The sequence below is a fragment of the Mustela nivalis genome (assembly GCF_964662115.1).
Source record: "Mustela nivalis genome assembly, chromosome: 17".
Lineage (NCBI taxonomy): Eukaryota > Metazoa > Chordata > Mammalia > Carnivora > Mustelidae > Mustela > Mustela nivalis.
The window spans coordinates 62,176,265-62,191,347 of NC_139036.1; the positions used below are offsets into that span (position 1 = coordinate 62,176,265).

The 15,083-nt window shown below is 59.4% G+C and overlaps 1 long non-coding RNA gene across 1 annotated transcript; it reads left to right on the forward strand.

The window, feature by feature from the left end:
- The first annotated feature begins 480 nt into the window (after window positions 1–480).
- On the forward strand, window positions 481–4,988 carry LOC309850995. Its single transcript, XR_014304571.1, has 2 exons — window positions 481–2,992; window positions 4,584–4,988. It is a non-coding gene; the product is annotated as an uncharacterized lncRNA (long non-coding RNA).
- The last annotated feature ends 10,095 nt before the right edge of the window (window positions 4,989–15,083 follow it).

The window sequence follows — 15,083 nt, forward strand, 5'->3', positions numbered from 1 at the left end:
CCATGGATCGGCGGGGTGTAGAGGGGAGCGGCCTAGAGAGGCCGGAAGCCCGAGGTGGGTGGGGAGCACCGCGCGGACCCGGGGAGGGGGCGGGCCTGGAGGGAGGGGAGGGGGAGGGGTGGGTCAGTGGGAAGGGGGTCGGGGGTACTGGGTGCACCGAGAGGGGCAGGGGCGGGGAAGGGGGAGGGGCAAACCCGTGGGGAGGGGTGGAGCCAGGGGCGGGTCGGTGGGGAGCGGGAGGGCCTTGGGGGGGTGGGGGAGGGGTGGGTCAGTGGGGAGGGAGAGGGCCAGCGGAGGGCAGGGGTAACGGGGAGGGGCGGGCTCCGGGAAGCGGGAGGTAGGGGAAGGCCCAGGTCTGGTTAGAGGGGGTTGGGGGGAGGAAGGGTTAGGGGAGCGGGCACAGAGAGGGGGAGGACGGATGGGGGGGAGTGACGGCAGGGCAGGGGCGGGCCGTGGGGAGGGCAGCGAGGCAAGGGGGATGTTAGATGGATGTTAGTGCGAGGGCCGGGAAGGGCAGGGGACTGGGCGGGGGAAGGGCTGGGGCAGGGGGCGCTGCGCGCCAGGGGTCCAGGCATCTTGTGCTCTGGAGCCTGGGCAGGTCCTGTGTCCCTCCACCCTCCTCTCTGCCCTGGCCCTTGGCCTCCAGCCCTGGTGCTCTCACCTGAAGGAGTAAATCCCTCCGAGGTCCTCAGTGAAATGAAATGTCATAAAAATACTGAGGTCGTGGAGAAGGTGGATTTTGTTCCAGAGAACCGCGCTTTACGGTTGGTTACACCCGAAAATCCAAACCAGATGACCTTTCGCATACCGTTTTTAAAAGAAAGCAGGCAGGTGACATGTCCTCTGATTGACCCGACAGTGGACTAGGAGAAGCCTGGCAGGGGGGTGGGGTGCACAAGGATACCTGAGCTGTCCCAGCAAGGAAGGGGTGCAGGGGGCAGGGGCCTGGCTGTGCCTCTGGCTGGCATTGGCCCCTGGTGTCTGCGTCCCCTGCCCGGGCTCTGGGTCTTCGGTGTAGGTGCCTTAGAACACCTTCCCACAGGTGTCCCCTCCAGCTGTGCTCAATGGAGGCTCTCACTCTCTTACCAGGTGGGGTCCCCTCAGCTGTGAGAACGTCTGCCCCTCCTGGTGGGACCGGCCCCTGGGGGCCCACTGAGTCCTGCCTGGAGCTGGTAGACTGGCCGACACACTGTCCCCACCTGGGGTGTGTCCCAGCGGATGACCAGGGTTGGAGCCCCGAACTAGGGTTAAAGTGGTTCTACACACTAAGGGTGTAAGCAAAGCCACACTTGTGCTGTAGATTTTTTAAGCATCACTTCAAACCTAGTTTTTCCTTAACCTGCGTCTGTATTTGCAAAGCCTGTTGTACAAGTTGAAATTTTTAGGTCAGATGAGTGAAGATGCCACCTTGTTTACGGTGGGGTAAAGCCAGGCTGGGAGTTTGTTCCCAAGGACCTCATGTTCTCCAAAGGTTGGCATAGTGGGAATAGTTTATTTTGAGCAAGTTGGTAAGAAGTCTCATGGTAGCTACCGGAACACCCGTGGGCTTAGAGCCAGCCCCTCCTCCGTGCGTGTGGGAGGAAGAGGTGGGGGGCCACACCGGGTGCCTCACGCCTCCACAGAACGTGCTATCGAACTCGGCTTGGCTGCCCCGTCTTGCTTCCTGCACCTCTCTTGCTGCCAGAAACTTGGTTTTTACTGCCTTTCGGGCAATCAAAGTTTGGCTATTATCTGCCTTTTGCAGACAGAGTGCCGGGAGGCACTTCAGAAATGCAGGGTTGAGGCTGGGGGACGGCCTGAGACGAGTCCCTTCACCAGTGAGAAGATTCTCAACAGAGAGACCAGGCCCGGGGACTGAGGGATAGAGGGAGGACTCACGGGGACTGAAAATACGGATGAAGTCACAGGGAACGTAAGGGGAGGCACAGAAAACTCGGGCTGTGGGTGCGTGGAACGACCTTTCTGCTACAGTTGTGACTTGTGCAGACTAGAGGGTGGTTGTATTCAGAAGACCTGGCACCAGTTTTGAGGGCTTTCAAATTTAAAAACTGCCCAACAGGATCTTAAGATGCTGGTGTCGGGGCCAAGGTGCAGTGAGGTCTGGGTGCTGGGCCCCAGACCCACAGTGAGACTTCCTTGAGGGTAACAGGGAGGGATGAGTTGGAGCTCCAGAAACAGCCAGGCGTCCCCAGGAGCCAGCTCTGCAAGACGTGTGGACGTGCTCGCAGGTTTCCTGGCAGGACGAACCCCAGCAGAGCTCCAGCTCCCCCTGCCAGGACAGTGGGGTGGCCAGGAGGCCAGGAACAGCCAGGCACTCAGGAGGGCAGTGTGCTCGGCCTCCAGGGGACGGGCTGCCGCAGTGGCCAGAGCCCTGGAGAGTCCACATGTTTTCAGGGGAGCAGCCAGCTGCCTGACCATGTGTGGCCAGAGCTGGAACGGTCTCGTCTCGCGTTTTGAGGTGGCTCGGGAACTCACCATGTTAGTTTAATGGCTCACCAAGGAACGGCAGCCAGTCTCTAAACAAAGTAACCCACGGGACGGAGGCCTGGTGTGGACGTGAGCACGTCAGTTCCATTTTCAGCAGCCTAAGTTCTTGGACCTCAGACCTGTTGAGGTTCTGTTGCTGCCGCAGGGACTGTGGATTGTTCTTCCATCCCCTCCAGCTGGTTGGCCACTGGGTGCAGGGTGAGGGTGCCCGGACCCCGCTGCTGTCCCCACAGCCACAGGCAGGGGTCGGCCAGTGGGTGATGGTGGAGGACAGCCCAGGAGCTCCATTGTTCCCTCCTCCTCCGAGGATTCTCAGCTCTCCCTTGGAGCACTGACTCCCAGCTCAGCCGTTCTCTCGGAGCGACCCCACCCCTACTGGGCGGAGGAGCCAAGTGCTGTCACGAGGAGGACCACTGGAGTCCCCCAGAGACCCGAAATCCTGTCCCGCGACAGTGCACGGGGAGACTGCAGCTGAGCACCACTGAGCACCTGGCCCGTAAAGCAGGCAAGAAACGTTTCCTGGGATAACTAATGCGTGGAAGCCGTCGTTCTAAGACGGACCAGGCCATCAGGAGCTCTGGAGAGGGAGATTCCCATTAGCTAAGCATCTCCTGTGTGCCAGGCACGATCTCATGACTTTCTGGCACACACGGCGGACCTGAAGCCAGAGTCTGGACTCCGTCACTGGCCTGGCTGCAGGAAGTAATGAGGTTCCCATCAGGCTTCATTCAAGGAACAGCTGAGCAAACATCGGGAGTGGATGTGACGCAGGCATCTGAGTATCCCATGGAATGCCTGTCTCTTGGCCTGGGCACCCAGAAAGCAGAGCCTCAGCCTGGGCCTGTTCAGTGAGGGTTTTTGTCCCCATGAAGCTGGGAGCTAGGGAGTGAGGCAGGGAAGGACAGGGAGCCAGGACCAGTGTGCTCTGTTGTTGGCGCCCCCACTGTGGGCTGCTGGACCTGGACCCTGAACCCTCCCAGAGCTCTGGAGAACTGTCCACTGGAGCATGAAGGGGAGAAGACTTAACCCTTGGTCTTGCCGTCTGGGGTTGCCCTTTGGGTAGCATTTACTCCCCTCACTTCTGGACAGTGGTGCAGGGTCCCACAGGTATCCCCTGAGGTGCCTAGCATGCGGCAGGCCAGGTGAGGGCTGCCCAGAACCGAGTGCCCTGGGTCTGGCTAGAACCAGAGACAGCACCCAGAGGACAGCAAGGGTTGAGCGAGAGGCGAGAGGAAGTGACACAGGTTGGAAAGGCAGAAGGAAACTTAAAACAGGGCCTCTGCCTGCCACCAGCAATGGCTCCGGAGTGATTTCAGCCGTCTGCTCTCCAGGTGCTGGGTAACCCACGTGTGGATGGCGCGGTGTCAGTGCTCAAGCACCCTGAGGCCAGGGCTCAGACAGCATCTGGCGAAAGGCCAGGCGGGGCCAGTTAGATGTCTTCCTCCTGTGTTTTAACAGGAGGATGTCCTCTGTGGGAGGAAGCCAGAGGTCTCAGGGGGCGCTTGAGGCTTTGAGTGAGGCCTCAGTGGCAAAGCTGGGGGCCTGGCAGGGGGTTAGCCAGGAGCCTCCCCCAGCCCCCTCAGCACCTGTCCCTGGTAGCTCGCCTGGATGAAGGCTGCACAGGCTCCGACACCCATCAAGTCCTCCACAGCTAGAACGAAGCTCCGGGCACTACTGCAAAGTTCTTCAACCGCAGCTGTGCTGCCCATGGGAGAGGGCGTGTTCACGTAGTGGCCAGGCATGTGGACCGAAGCCAGGGTTTGGGGCCACACCGGCACTCTTTCTGGGTTCTGCTCCTTCCTGGCCGGATGCCCTGGGCATGTCTCAGCCATGGCACCTGTGTAAGCCCCCTCTTCTCATCGCCTTGCTCTCGTCCACGCTGTGTGGGAAGGCACAGTGTAGGCCGTGGTCTCAGGCTCGGAGAGCCGATGTCTGCCCTGTGCACCTGCTATGCCTCTGGGGGTCCCACAGCAGGAGCCAGCCCCGGAGACTCCCGGGCCTGGCAGTCACAGAACCCCCACCTGTGGGACCCCACTGGCAGTACCTCCTGCCAAGCATGATGCCCTCCGTGCCCCCCCCACCGCTTCCCACCACAGCCCTCCTCCGATGCAGCTCATCCGTCGGCCGAAGGACCTACCCTTCGGTGTCTCCTGCTTCCTGGCCCTCCGCCATGTAGCCCCTTCCCTGCCGCTGCGTGAGATGGTCCCGCCAGCTCCACCACGAGCTGCTCCCACCCTGATCTACTTCCTTCCCACCCCGAAGCTGATGCCCACGCCTCCTTCGCAGCTGACCTTGGTATCCCCGCCCTGTGTCCTCCACCAGTGCCCTGTGGCCCCTGAACGGACAGCACGTCCTAACACATCACAGAGCCCTCCTTTCATTTCTGGGCACCGTAGGCTGCTGGGGAGGGGACAGGTCTCTGGCTTCTAGTCCCTCGTGTGTCCAGTGGCAGCAGCCTGCAGATGCCCTAAACAAAAAAGTATTAAAAGGTACTTTTTAAAGAAGTAAAACTATGACTCATCCAAATATAAAATGAACACATGTCAAGGGTTTTAACTTGTTAATTAACGGGGAAACCAGTGAGATGTTAAGCCTGATTAAAATGAAAACCTGAACATGGACACATGGGCCATCAGGAAGGCGGAGGGACGCACCCCTGGACGCAGACCGTGTTTGCAGTGACCTCTTCCTCGGCTGGGACCCGGCTGCCTCTCTCTGGACAAACCCTAGCTGTCCGGGAGTCCAGTCACTCTGCAAAGACGATGCAAGGAGCTGGACGCTGCAGAGCGAGGGAGCCCATTGCGGACGCAGCTTCCCGCGACAAGGGCGCCCAGCAGTCCGCTCATTGGTTCTGTGCCGTGCTCCCATGTTACTGGCCAAGGCTCGGCACAACCTCGGCTGCCTCCCTTGGCGCACCCGAGCCCCGGCACAGAAGGAAAGGGGGCGACGGGTGCTTTTGCCGTGGGCTCCATGGAGAGCCATGCTGGGGCTGGGGTGAAGGTGTGCATGGGAGGGGTGGCTAGCAGTGCGACCCCGCTCTGTTGCTCTCCCCTTTCACAGGGCAGATCATCTGGGGAAGGTGGGGAGGGAGCCCCGGCTGGCTGGGAGGAGCTGCCGTTCCGGTCTGTTCTGTCAGCTCCTGTCCGGGCCTCCTGCCCCCCAGGCCGGCCGTGTACGGGAGTGCTGCTCAGGCGCAGGCTCACTGCCAAGCCGTAGGTGACCTGTGTTTGCCTTCCCTGATGGGAATAGCTGTCATCGGCCCCCCAGGACTGCCTCCTTTAACTGGATTTTTTGGGGAGACACCCCTGCCTGCATCTTGCGGGCTTGTCTCTGCCCGGCTGGGCACGTTGAGGCTGCCCTGGGTGCTGGTTGCCTGGGCTGTTCACATGAACGGCCTGGAGGCGTGAGGTGGGGTCGCTGTCCGGGAAGGAGAGCAGGTGGCCTGCCGTCCTCTGTGAAGAGAGGCCCTCTCCTGTCCCGGACCGCCGGCCCACGCGGCATCTCTTGGGCCTCCTCACGTGGCCCCTGGGGATTAGGGCTCCGGGAACCCGTGCACACATGCTGACCCGGGGCTCACTGCTTTTGTTGTGAGAGCTCAAGTCCTCTACCTCCGACCCAGAGCTCTGTGTCTTCTGTCAGCCCCATGAGGACGTGGCGGACCGCCTGGCTAGCTCCCAGCGCAGGGGGCCCTCCCAGCCCTTCGGAGTCCGGCACGGTATCCTGCAGATGCCGTCGGCAGCGGGTCTGTCCTCACCGCTGCTGGGCTGTGGCTGCTACTGACCGCCTCCACCCATCTGGGGACCTGGCCGGGGGACCCATCTAGCTTGAGGGCACCTAAGCCAGGAAAGCAAGAGGGAAAATCAGTATGTAAAGCCCCAGCCCATGTAGGTTGTGTCCAAACCCTGATGCAGGTTTATCTTGTCCCAACTCGGCCCCCAGCTCACAGCCCGAGACCACACTGCTCTGTCCCAGCACTGTCTCTCCTCTAAGTTGCCACCTCCATGGGGGCAGGGACAGGATCTTTCTGTCCACTGCCAACTCCCGGTGGCCGGCAGAGCCCCATGACCACGTGAGCCGGCCACTAATGCAAGGCTGGGCCAGGGAGGCTCCCCAGGCCCTCGGGGTCCGGGCTGGGCTTCCGGTTCAGGCTCTTCCCACACCTTCGCCCGTAACCCGGGGTCAGACAGGAGAGTTCCCACAAGCGGCAGGCCCCACACATGAGATTGTGCGTCCACACGGAGATCTACTTAGGGACCTAACACTATTATCAAAATGACTCAAAATTTTCAGAGAGCTTTTTAGCTCAGTTTTACCTGGTAGGCGTATGTATCACCAAGCAGCAGGTCTATACTGCCTGAAATAGTTGGTTTGGTTTATCTGGTTATTTTGATGAATGTGGACAGTAAAGTCGGATAATAATTCAGGCCTTCCCAGAATTACACCGTTCCGTCCTGTGGCCCACAGGAGGGGCCATGCCCAGCGCCCCCGTCCCAGCCCCAGCCAGCCTCTCGCGGGCTTGTGGTGGGCTGCAGAGCCCTTTGACGTCAGGTGATTCCACTGAGTCTATGGATTCCGGCTTCTCATGGAGCTGGAGGTGACTTCACAGGGTGACTCTGCTCACACTGGGCCCTCCTGGGGACCTCTCTGGGGGTTCACGGAGGGCTGCTCTCTCCTGCTGAGGCCCCGGCGGCTCCCGGACAAACAAATGCAGTAATAGTGAAGCTGCAGTTTGCCTTTGGCTCCTCAGAGAGGCCTCTGGAGCCTGTGCCGCCTGCGCCACCGTCTCCCATGCCTGCACTAAGCTCTGAGCAGAGCTCTCCAGCTGTCTGTCTGTGAGGGAGCTGGGCTGCACTTCTGAATGTATTTTAGTCTTAATATTCAATTAAAATGGACAGAGCCCTAAGCAAGTGGGAACAAGTTTATTTTTAAAAAATCAAATGCCCTCAAAGACAAGTATATTTAATTTTATTTAATTTTTTAAATATTTATTAATTTTTTTGAGAGTGAGAACAGCCGGTTGCTGCCGTGGTGCCCACGGCCCCACTGCTGTTGTCAGGAAACAGAGCCCTGTCCTGGCCACTGCCAGCCTTTGGGGCAGGCCGGGGTCCCCCCCTGCCCTGGAGGCCTGGCCCGGCCGCCTTCCTGCCAGCACGGCTGCCCAGGGTCCGCAGCCTCCTCCCTCCAGCTTCCGGGGAACCTACCTTAGCCGGTTCGTCATGGTGCAGCCAGAGCTCTCCCTGTCTTAGCCCCGAAAATCTTGAGTCCCGAAAGCCCCTCAGTCCTCAGACTGTGGGTAGTCTTGAGGCTCGGACACCTGGCTGTGCCTGTCCTCACCTCCACGGGGCCAGCCTGCCTGGGTGCGTCCCACACTGTAGATGCCTGGCTTGACGAACTATAGAATCAGGGGAAAATGCAACCTTCGTCCTGACAGACCATGATCTGTGGCCAGTGTGGGAAGTTCCCAAGCCCAGGCCCAGCCGTCCCCCTCCCGTTCAGCAACCCCACATCCTGCTAAGGACACCCTGAAACGTCACCACACTGCTCCTTCCCGCAGTGGGGAGGTTTCCTCCTCTGTGTTATCTGCAAATCTGTAACGAGACGCATTCTCTTGTGAACCAGACGTCATCGAGAGCGCTGGCTGTCTCTCCTTCTCTTCCCAGATGGACAGACAAGCTGGGAGCACCTGGGTCAGGGCTCCCCCGGGGTGTGCAGCCAGCTCCCCCATGTCCTGGTGCAAGGCGGGCGGCGGTGGTGAGGGCATGAGTCCCAGGGGCCTGTGAGAAGGGGGACACCAGGCCCCGGTGTGGTCACTGCTCCTCCCTCCCCAGGTGATGTGTTGGAGAAATGTCACAGAAAGAGGCAGAAGGCCATTTCTGCTGGACTGGGGTCGTAGGTGTCTGGTACTCCTGACCTCGGGCCCTCTTGGGATCGTCCCCGTCTGCCGGGGCGGCTGCTTTCGCCTGGAGGATGCTGTGAGCCTCACTGACCGCACTGACCGCTCCTGGCCCCAGGTTTGAAGGCGGTTCCTCAGAGCACTGTCGCCACAGCCAGGCCTAAACCCCAACCTGGCCCCTTTGGTCCCCACATTTTAAAAAAAAAGATGTATTTCTTAGAGGGGGGGGGGCTCAGGTTGGGGGAGGGGCGGGGTAAGAGAATCTTAAGAGCTTGGGGCCTGATGCTGGAACTCAGGACCCGAGATCACGAGCTGACCAGAAGGAGACTCAGAGGCTCAGCTGACTGAGCCACCAGGGGCGCCCTGTCCCCCGTGCTCTGAGGCCTGCTCTGTCTTGCTGCCCGAAGGCAGGGCAGTCACGTGGTGGCCAAGACTCCTCAGTGAAACAGGCCTGGAGAAGGGCTTCCAGGCAGCTCGGAAGAGAGTGGCCTTGGTCCTTTAGGGAGTGGGGGACGGTTAGGTTCGGTCAGCACAGGACAGATTTTAAATTACAAGAACGGACCCAAGACCTAGGACTGCGGCTTCCGGGGAGTCATCTGGGGGCCAGTTATTTTTTGCTGTTTGGGGTTTTGTACTTCCTGCGTGGACATTTTTGGAAGCACAGGAAACACATGGGGTTTAACTAAAGAAGGTGAAGGGCTTCCGACCCTTGCCTACACGGGGGGTGTGCTGTGGGGACGGGCCTTTCCACGTGGGTGACGGAGAGCCGGGGGCCACCATCGTCAGCTCCAGGACACGGGCCTCATGCCCCACAGACGGCGTGGGAGCCAGGGCATGAGCCCGGAGTGCCCCCCACACCATCTGCGGGAGGCCCTCGCCGTGGGCTCTGGTGATGGGCTCCTGCCTGGGCTCCCCTGAGAACCAGAGAACACTCTTCGTTGGAAGGTGCTGGAAACAGCACGTGGTGGCTATGCAGCCTTTCTCTTCTGAAAAATTAACGTGAGTGCCGACTTGCATCCTGGGATTTGGACCGTGAGCTGGGACCCAGGCAGAGGCCAGTCCCTCTTCCCACCTCCCAGCCCTGGCTGCTGAACTTCAGCTGTCAGTACGGTGTCTCCCCTCTTGTTCGAGTCTGGGAACATGACTGAGGCTGCAGGAAGGGCTCATGCTCCCAGGAGATAGTGCCAGAATATGGGGATGGGTGGGCGCCTGGGTGGCTCAGTGGGTTAAGCCTCTGCCTTCGGCTCAGGTCATGATCTCAGTGTCCTGGGATCAAGCCCCGCATCGGGCTCTCTGCTCAGCGGGGAGCCTGCTTCCCTCTCTCTCTGCCTGCCTCTCTGCCTACTTGTGAGCTCAGTCTGTCGAATAAATAAATAAAATCTTAAAAAAAAAAAAAAAAGAATATGGGGATGGGTGCGGCACAGGACGTGGCCCCAGGTCAGCAGTGAGGAGCAGACCCCCAGTGGCCACGGGAACACTGGGCAGGACGCACTCCCCTGAGAACATCTCGGAGGGCTGATCACCATGGCGGCCTTCTACACAGCTGTCTGCGGGAGGTAAAGCCCTTTGTCGGTTCAAAGTCAGGTTGGACCCCTACATGTACAGGCATTTAGCAGGTTTTGGGGACCCAGAGGTGAGCAAGGCACACTGCCCCTGGCAGCTGCGGCCTGGGGCAAGGTGGGCGCTGCCCAGGTCCCAGCAGTCCAGCTGACCTGTGCCTCCCCAAGCACCACCCTGAGGACAGGGCAGGCTGGACAGAAATGGGGACTTTGCAGGGGCTGGGGCTGGGGAAAGCCCAGCAGGTCCTGAGCACAGAAGGGCCCTCACGTCCCTGCCTGCACCCTGCCGGTGGCTGCAGGGCTCTGGGGGCCCGACACCCTGGAGAGGGTCAGGAAGGACTGTGGGCAGGCAGGCTGGGTGGTTGCCAGGACAGGAGACTGTGGACATTCAGAGCTGGTCACCCAGGGAGACGGCAGCCGCTCCGCCCGCCCTCAGCTGGGCTGGAGAGAAGTGAGAACAGACGGAATTCAAAGATGCCCACAAAAAGGCTTCCTGTCGACACCAGCAGACTTCGGCTCCTTTCTCCTCTGCACCCAGTGTCGGCGCCTTGGCTGTGCCGCACTCCCGGGGGGACAGCCAGGCCACGGGAAGAGAGTCCACCCACCGGCCCCCAACCCTACCGTTTGTTTTTTTTAAAAACTGGGTTTGAAATCCAGATCCTGCCTCACAGGCACCAGGGCTGGCCCTCCTGCAAGCAGCCTCCAGACTTCCTGCTGTAGCCATGGGGGGACGCTGCGGACCTCCCTCCTTAGTGAACTGAATCCCCACAGAACTCCACCCACACCCGTGCACACACGCGTGTGCACACACACCCACACACCATGCACACTTACACTCACAATGCACACACGTAAAGACACTGCTCATGCGCCCACACCACACACACATTCATGCATGCACACACACAGTGCTCACGCGTGTACACCGTGCACATGCACACACTCGCACACACATGTCCGTGCATGCGCACACACAGTGCTCACGCGTGTACACCGTGCACATGCACACATTCGCACACACATATCTGTGCATGCGCGCACACAGTGCTCACGCGTGTACACCGTGCACATGCACACACTCACAACACATGTCCGTGCACGCACACACAGTGCTCACGCGTGTACACCGTGCACATGCACACATTCGCACACACATATCTGTGCATGCGCACACACAGTGCTCACGCGTGTACACCGTGCACATGCACACACTCACACACACATGTCCGTGCACGCACACACAGTGCTCACGCGTGTACACCGTGCACATGCACACACTCACACACACATGTCCGTGCACGCACACACAGTGCTCACGCGTGTACACCGTGCACATGCACAAACTCACACACACATGTCCGTGCACGCACACACAGTGCTCACGCGTGTACACCGTGCACATGCACACACTCACACACACATGTCCGTGCACGCACACACAGTGCTCACGCGTGTACACCGTGCACATGCACACACTCACACACACATGTCCGTGCACGCACACACAGTGCTCACGCGTGTACACCGTGCACATGCACACACTCGCACACACATGTCCATGCACGCGCACACACAGTGCTCACGTGTGCACACCGTGCACACACGCACCTACAACACCAATGGGAAAGTGGGGAGACACACCTTTGTGGGAAGGGGCTAGGAGGAAGGGCAAATCTCTCTTTCTTCTCTTAGTTCTTTGGCAGAATTGACTTTTCTCCCAGAAGTGCTCTTCCCTTCGTGGTTAAGGAATGTGACTAACAACATTTTCATGGGCTCTTTAGACTTCCATGTGATTTTCTCAAAGACACACACAAGGCTGGTGGGCAGTGCTGCTCAGAGTCAGGGGGTGGACGGAAGGTAACGCAGCCACAGGAGTGACCCCCCAGGACACAGGCACCTCCATGCTCTGAGGTGATCAGATGCCAGCAGTTCCTGTGGTTGCCACTGCTGCTTGGGGGTGACGGGGGTGGACAGTCAATTCAGGGAACAGAGAGAGGGAAGGGTCAGCACTCCCATGTCACAAAGGAAGATGGGACCCTCACCCACCCCAAGGCTCTGCGTGCTCCCTCTGGGCCACCCATGCCCCTGTGGGGTCCACACTGTGACCTCATCAAGTCCATTTACAGGCGGATGGAAGCAAGGACAGTCTCCCTCAAACGGCACACCAAGAGCATGCTAGGACATGCTAGAATGTGCTGGAACATTGCTAGAACGTGCTAGGACGTGCTGGAGGTTATGGTGGGTGCTGCCTCTCCATCTGCCCCTGACACTTCAGGCTCCGCCAGATCAGCCGATCCTATGGCCCAAGCGACACTCAGCAGCCTGGACCAGTCTCCTGTTCTGGGCCCTGCTCACAACTAGTGGCTTTTTAGGCCATTCAGCCAACTGGCTGCTGGTAACACACTCGAAGGAAGACTCTGTTGCCCCGAGAAGCCAGAGCCCCCAGGTGTCTGCTTTCCCTTGTAGGAGATGCCGCCTAACCCTCACCTCAGGACAAAGATATCCGCTGGGCCCCGGAACCGGCACTGAGGAAAGAGGTCTCCGAACTATTGCTGGATTTACTTCCCACCTCTGACGCGCAGAGGTCTTCCTAGTATGTCCGGGGGAGCTGCTGGTAGTGTCGTCCGGATCATGGACAAATATGAAATCTTGGGGAAAGGCACGGCAGTCGAGGTCCCAGGGAAGTAACGATGGCATTGGGCTGGAGAGTCTGCATCCCCCCGGCGTCAGACAGCCAAGTTGCCTCCCTGGCCTTGCAGCCGAGGGCAAGCTGCTCGGGGGCCTTCCGGACAGGGGTGCAGACACACGCACCTTCCTGGCAGCAGCTGCATACCGGTTTGTAATAACGTCCCGAGCAAGGAATCTGCAGTCAGACCGGCACTGCAGCCGCCAGCTGGTTGAGCTAATGATGGGCCGTGGTCACTCCCCAGGGCCCGCCCACGCAGGCCGAAAGGAGAGCCGGCCTGGACAGGGTGGGGTCACCGCTCCTGCACCCATGCGTCCTTGAGGGTGGTGCTCAGGTCTGCAGTTCCTCCAGGAGATCTCCCTCCGGGAGAGCCTTTTGCTTTGGCCTTCCTGTTTCCCCAGCAGAGGTAGCTCTAGAGGCCTCACCTGGCCTTTCCTGCCCAACGAGCCCTCTCTGCAGGTCTGGGAACTGCTGTGGGGATTCAGCCAGCGGCTGGGGGTGTTGATCCTAATCAAGCATTCTGGACGTGGGGAGGTAAACACAGGATGGGGTCAGGGCCATGCCAGCCCCGTAGGGAGACAGACACGGGCTAAAACCCGTGGGCCACCTGGCCTCCGAGAGCCCTCGCTCTGACTGGACCATCGCGGTAGTCTGTAACTGGCAGCGCACGGAAGCTCTGAGTATTCTCTTCTCCCCAGTGCACAATTACCCAGACGAGAACCCACAGATTCTTTTGGGGAAGACGGGGAGAAAGATTAACGGAATCAATTTTCAGTGGTGTAGCAGGGTCCTTCCCCAAGAGCACCCTGTCATCCCCAGGCGTTTGGGGTCTGGAACTGACAGAAGGCCCCTGACTCTGTTTTTATGATTCAGGTCAGACTTTTCCTCACTTGACCTAGAACATCTCTGCTGATGCAGGTCAAGTGAGAATTCATTGTGCTTCCTGTGTGTTTCATATCCCCAGTGCTATGACCAACCAGCCACGATCCACCACGTGCCATGACCAACCAGCCATGGTCAGCCAGTCAGCACCGCAGGTCTCTGGGAGTCAGACGATTCTGACCACTGCCTCGGCTGGACTCTGCGGCCCCCTGGGAACCATGCCCGCCTTGCTTTGGCAGGCGAGTGCCTCCCTTGGCTCCTGCCACCCTAGGATCCAAGTATTCCATTGGATCGAGGTTTCCCAGCTGAGTTGCTGTGGTCCCTGCTGCAGGGTCTGAGCTGCAGGGAGGGACCATGGAGCTCCTCAGGGCACTAGGGTCCCCACAGTCTTGGTGGAAGGTACATCTTTTGGACACTCTGTGTGTAGGTGAAGGGGTCTTAAATGACAGAGTCACTCCAGTATCCTCAACCCTTTGAACTCCTCTTTCTGCAGTGGACCAAGGCAGTTCAGGCATTTCTAACCCGCTCACCACGGGCCACCTTTTGGTCCATGTTTCAACCACCCAGGCTGTCAGAACTGTCCCTAACCCAAGCTGCAGTGCTAACACAGAGCCTCTGCTTGGTGAGCCCATGTCAACGGCTCTGGATTTGGCCTGACCCAGTATTTCCCTTCCGCTGTTATGCCACAGCCTTCACATCCATTCCTACATATTTCTGTGTATAAACTAGAAAACTCAAGCAGTTCTTTTGGGACGTAGCCCCCTTGCTCGTGGGTCACACTCTGTGCCCCTTCTTCAGGCCTGCTGAGACCTCTGATCACAGGTCTAGGAGCAGAGGGCGGTAGGAAGGGTCATGGACATCGTCTTGGGGGACAGCTGCCTCAGAAGGGCCACAGGGCCCTCACCAGTGCAGGGTTGGGTGTTGTATCGGGTGAGAGCTGTGAGGGGCAGGACTCCCCCCTGAGCACCAAACTCTTCACCCTGGCCATGCTCCCAGAGCCCACTGGTTAGGGGTTCTTGAATAAGTGTTTCCTAGGTTCTGTAGTGGGTGCGCACATCACACGATGACTTCATTACAGACTCCTTCTTCTGTAATGAAGTCAAGTCGCCTCCCGGTTGACCCTGCCTATAGCTTTTGGTGACCTTAGGTGCAAAGCTCTGGAAGCCACACCCGTGACCTCAGCAGGCCCTAAAGAAGGGGCACAGAGTGTGACCCGTGACCTGAGCCTCCTTTGCCTTCACCCTGCACAGGTCCCAGCACCTGACCCTCCCTCGGCCCCTGCCTGAGGCCCCTCACCAAGGTCTCTGTGGTTTGCTGAGCCATAGGATCTAGCCCCCGGGCCCTCCCCCAGGTCCCAGGACCCACACTCCACATCCATTCCACGTGGGGCTCTGGGTGCCCTTCCCCGTCCAGCCTATGAGCCTCAGGCCCAGGGAAGGTCAACCTGGACCTCTGACCACCATGTCTGCATGGACTGTAGACTCAGCGAGGGGACAGGAGGACACCTGTCGTCCAAGGCTTTGCCTGCATTTCCTGGTTCTGGGTGGGACAGCCCATCTAAATGGAGTCCCTACTG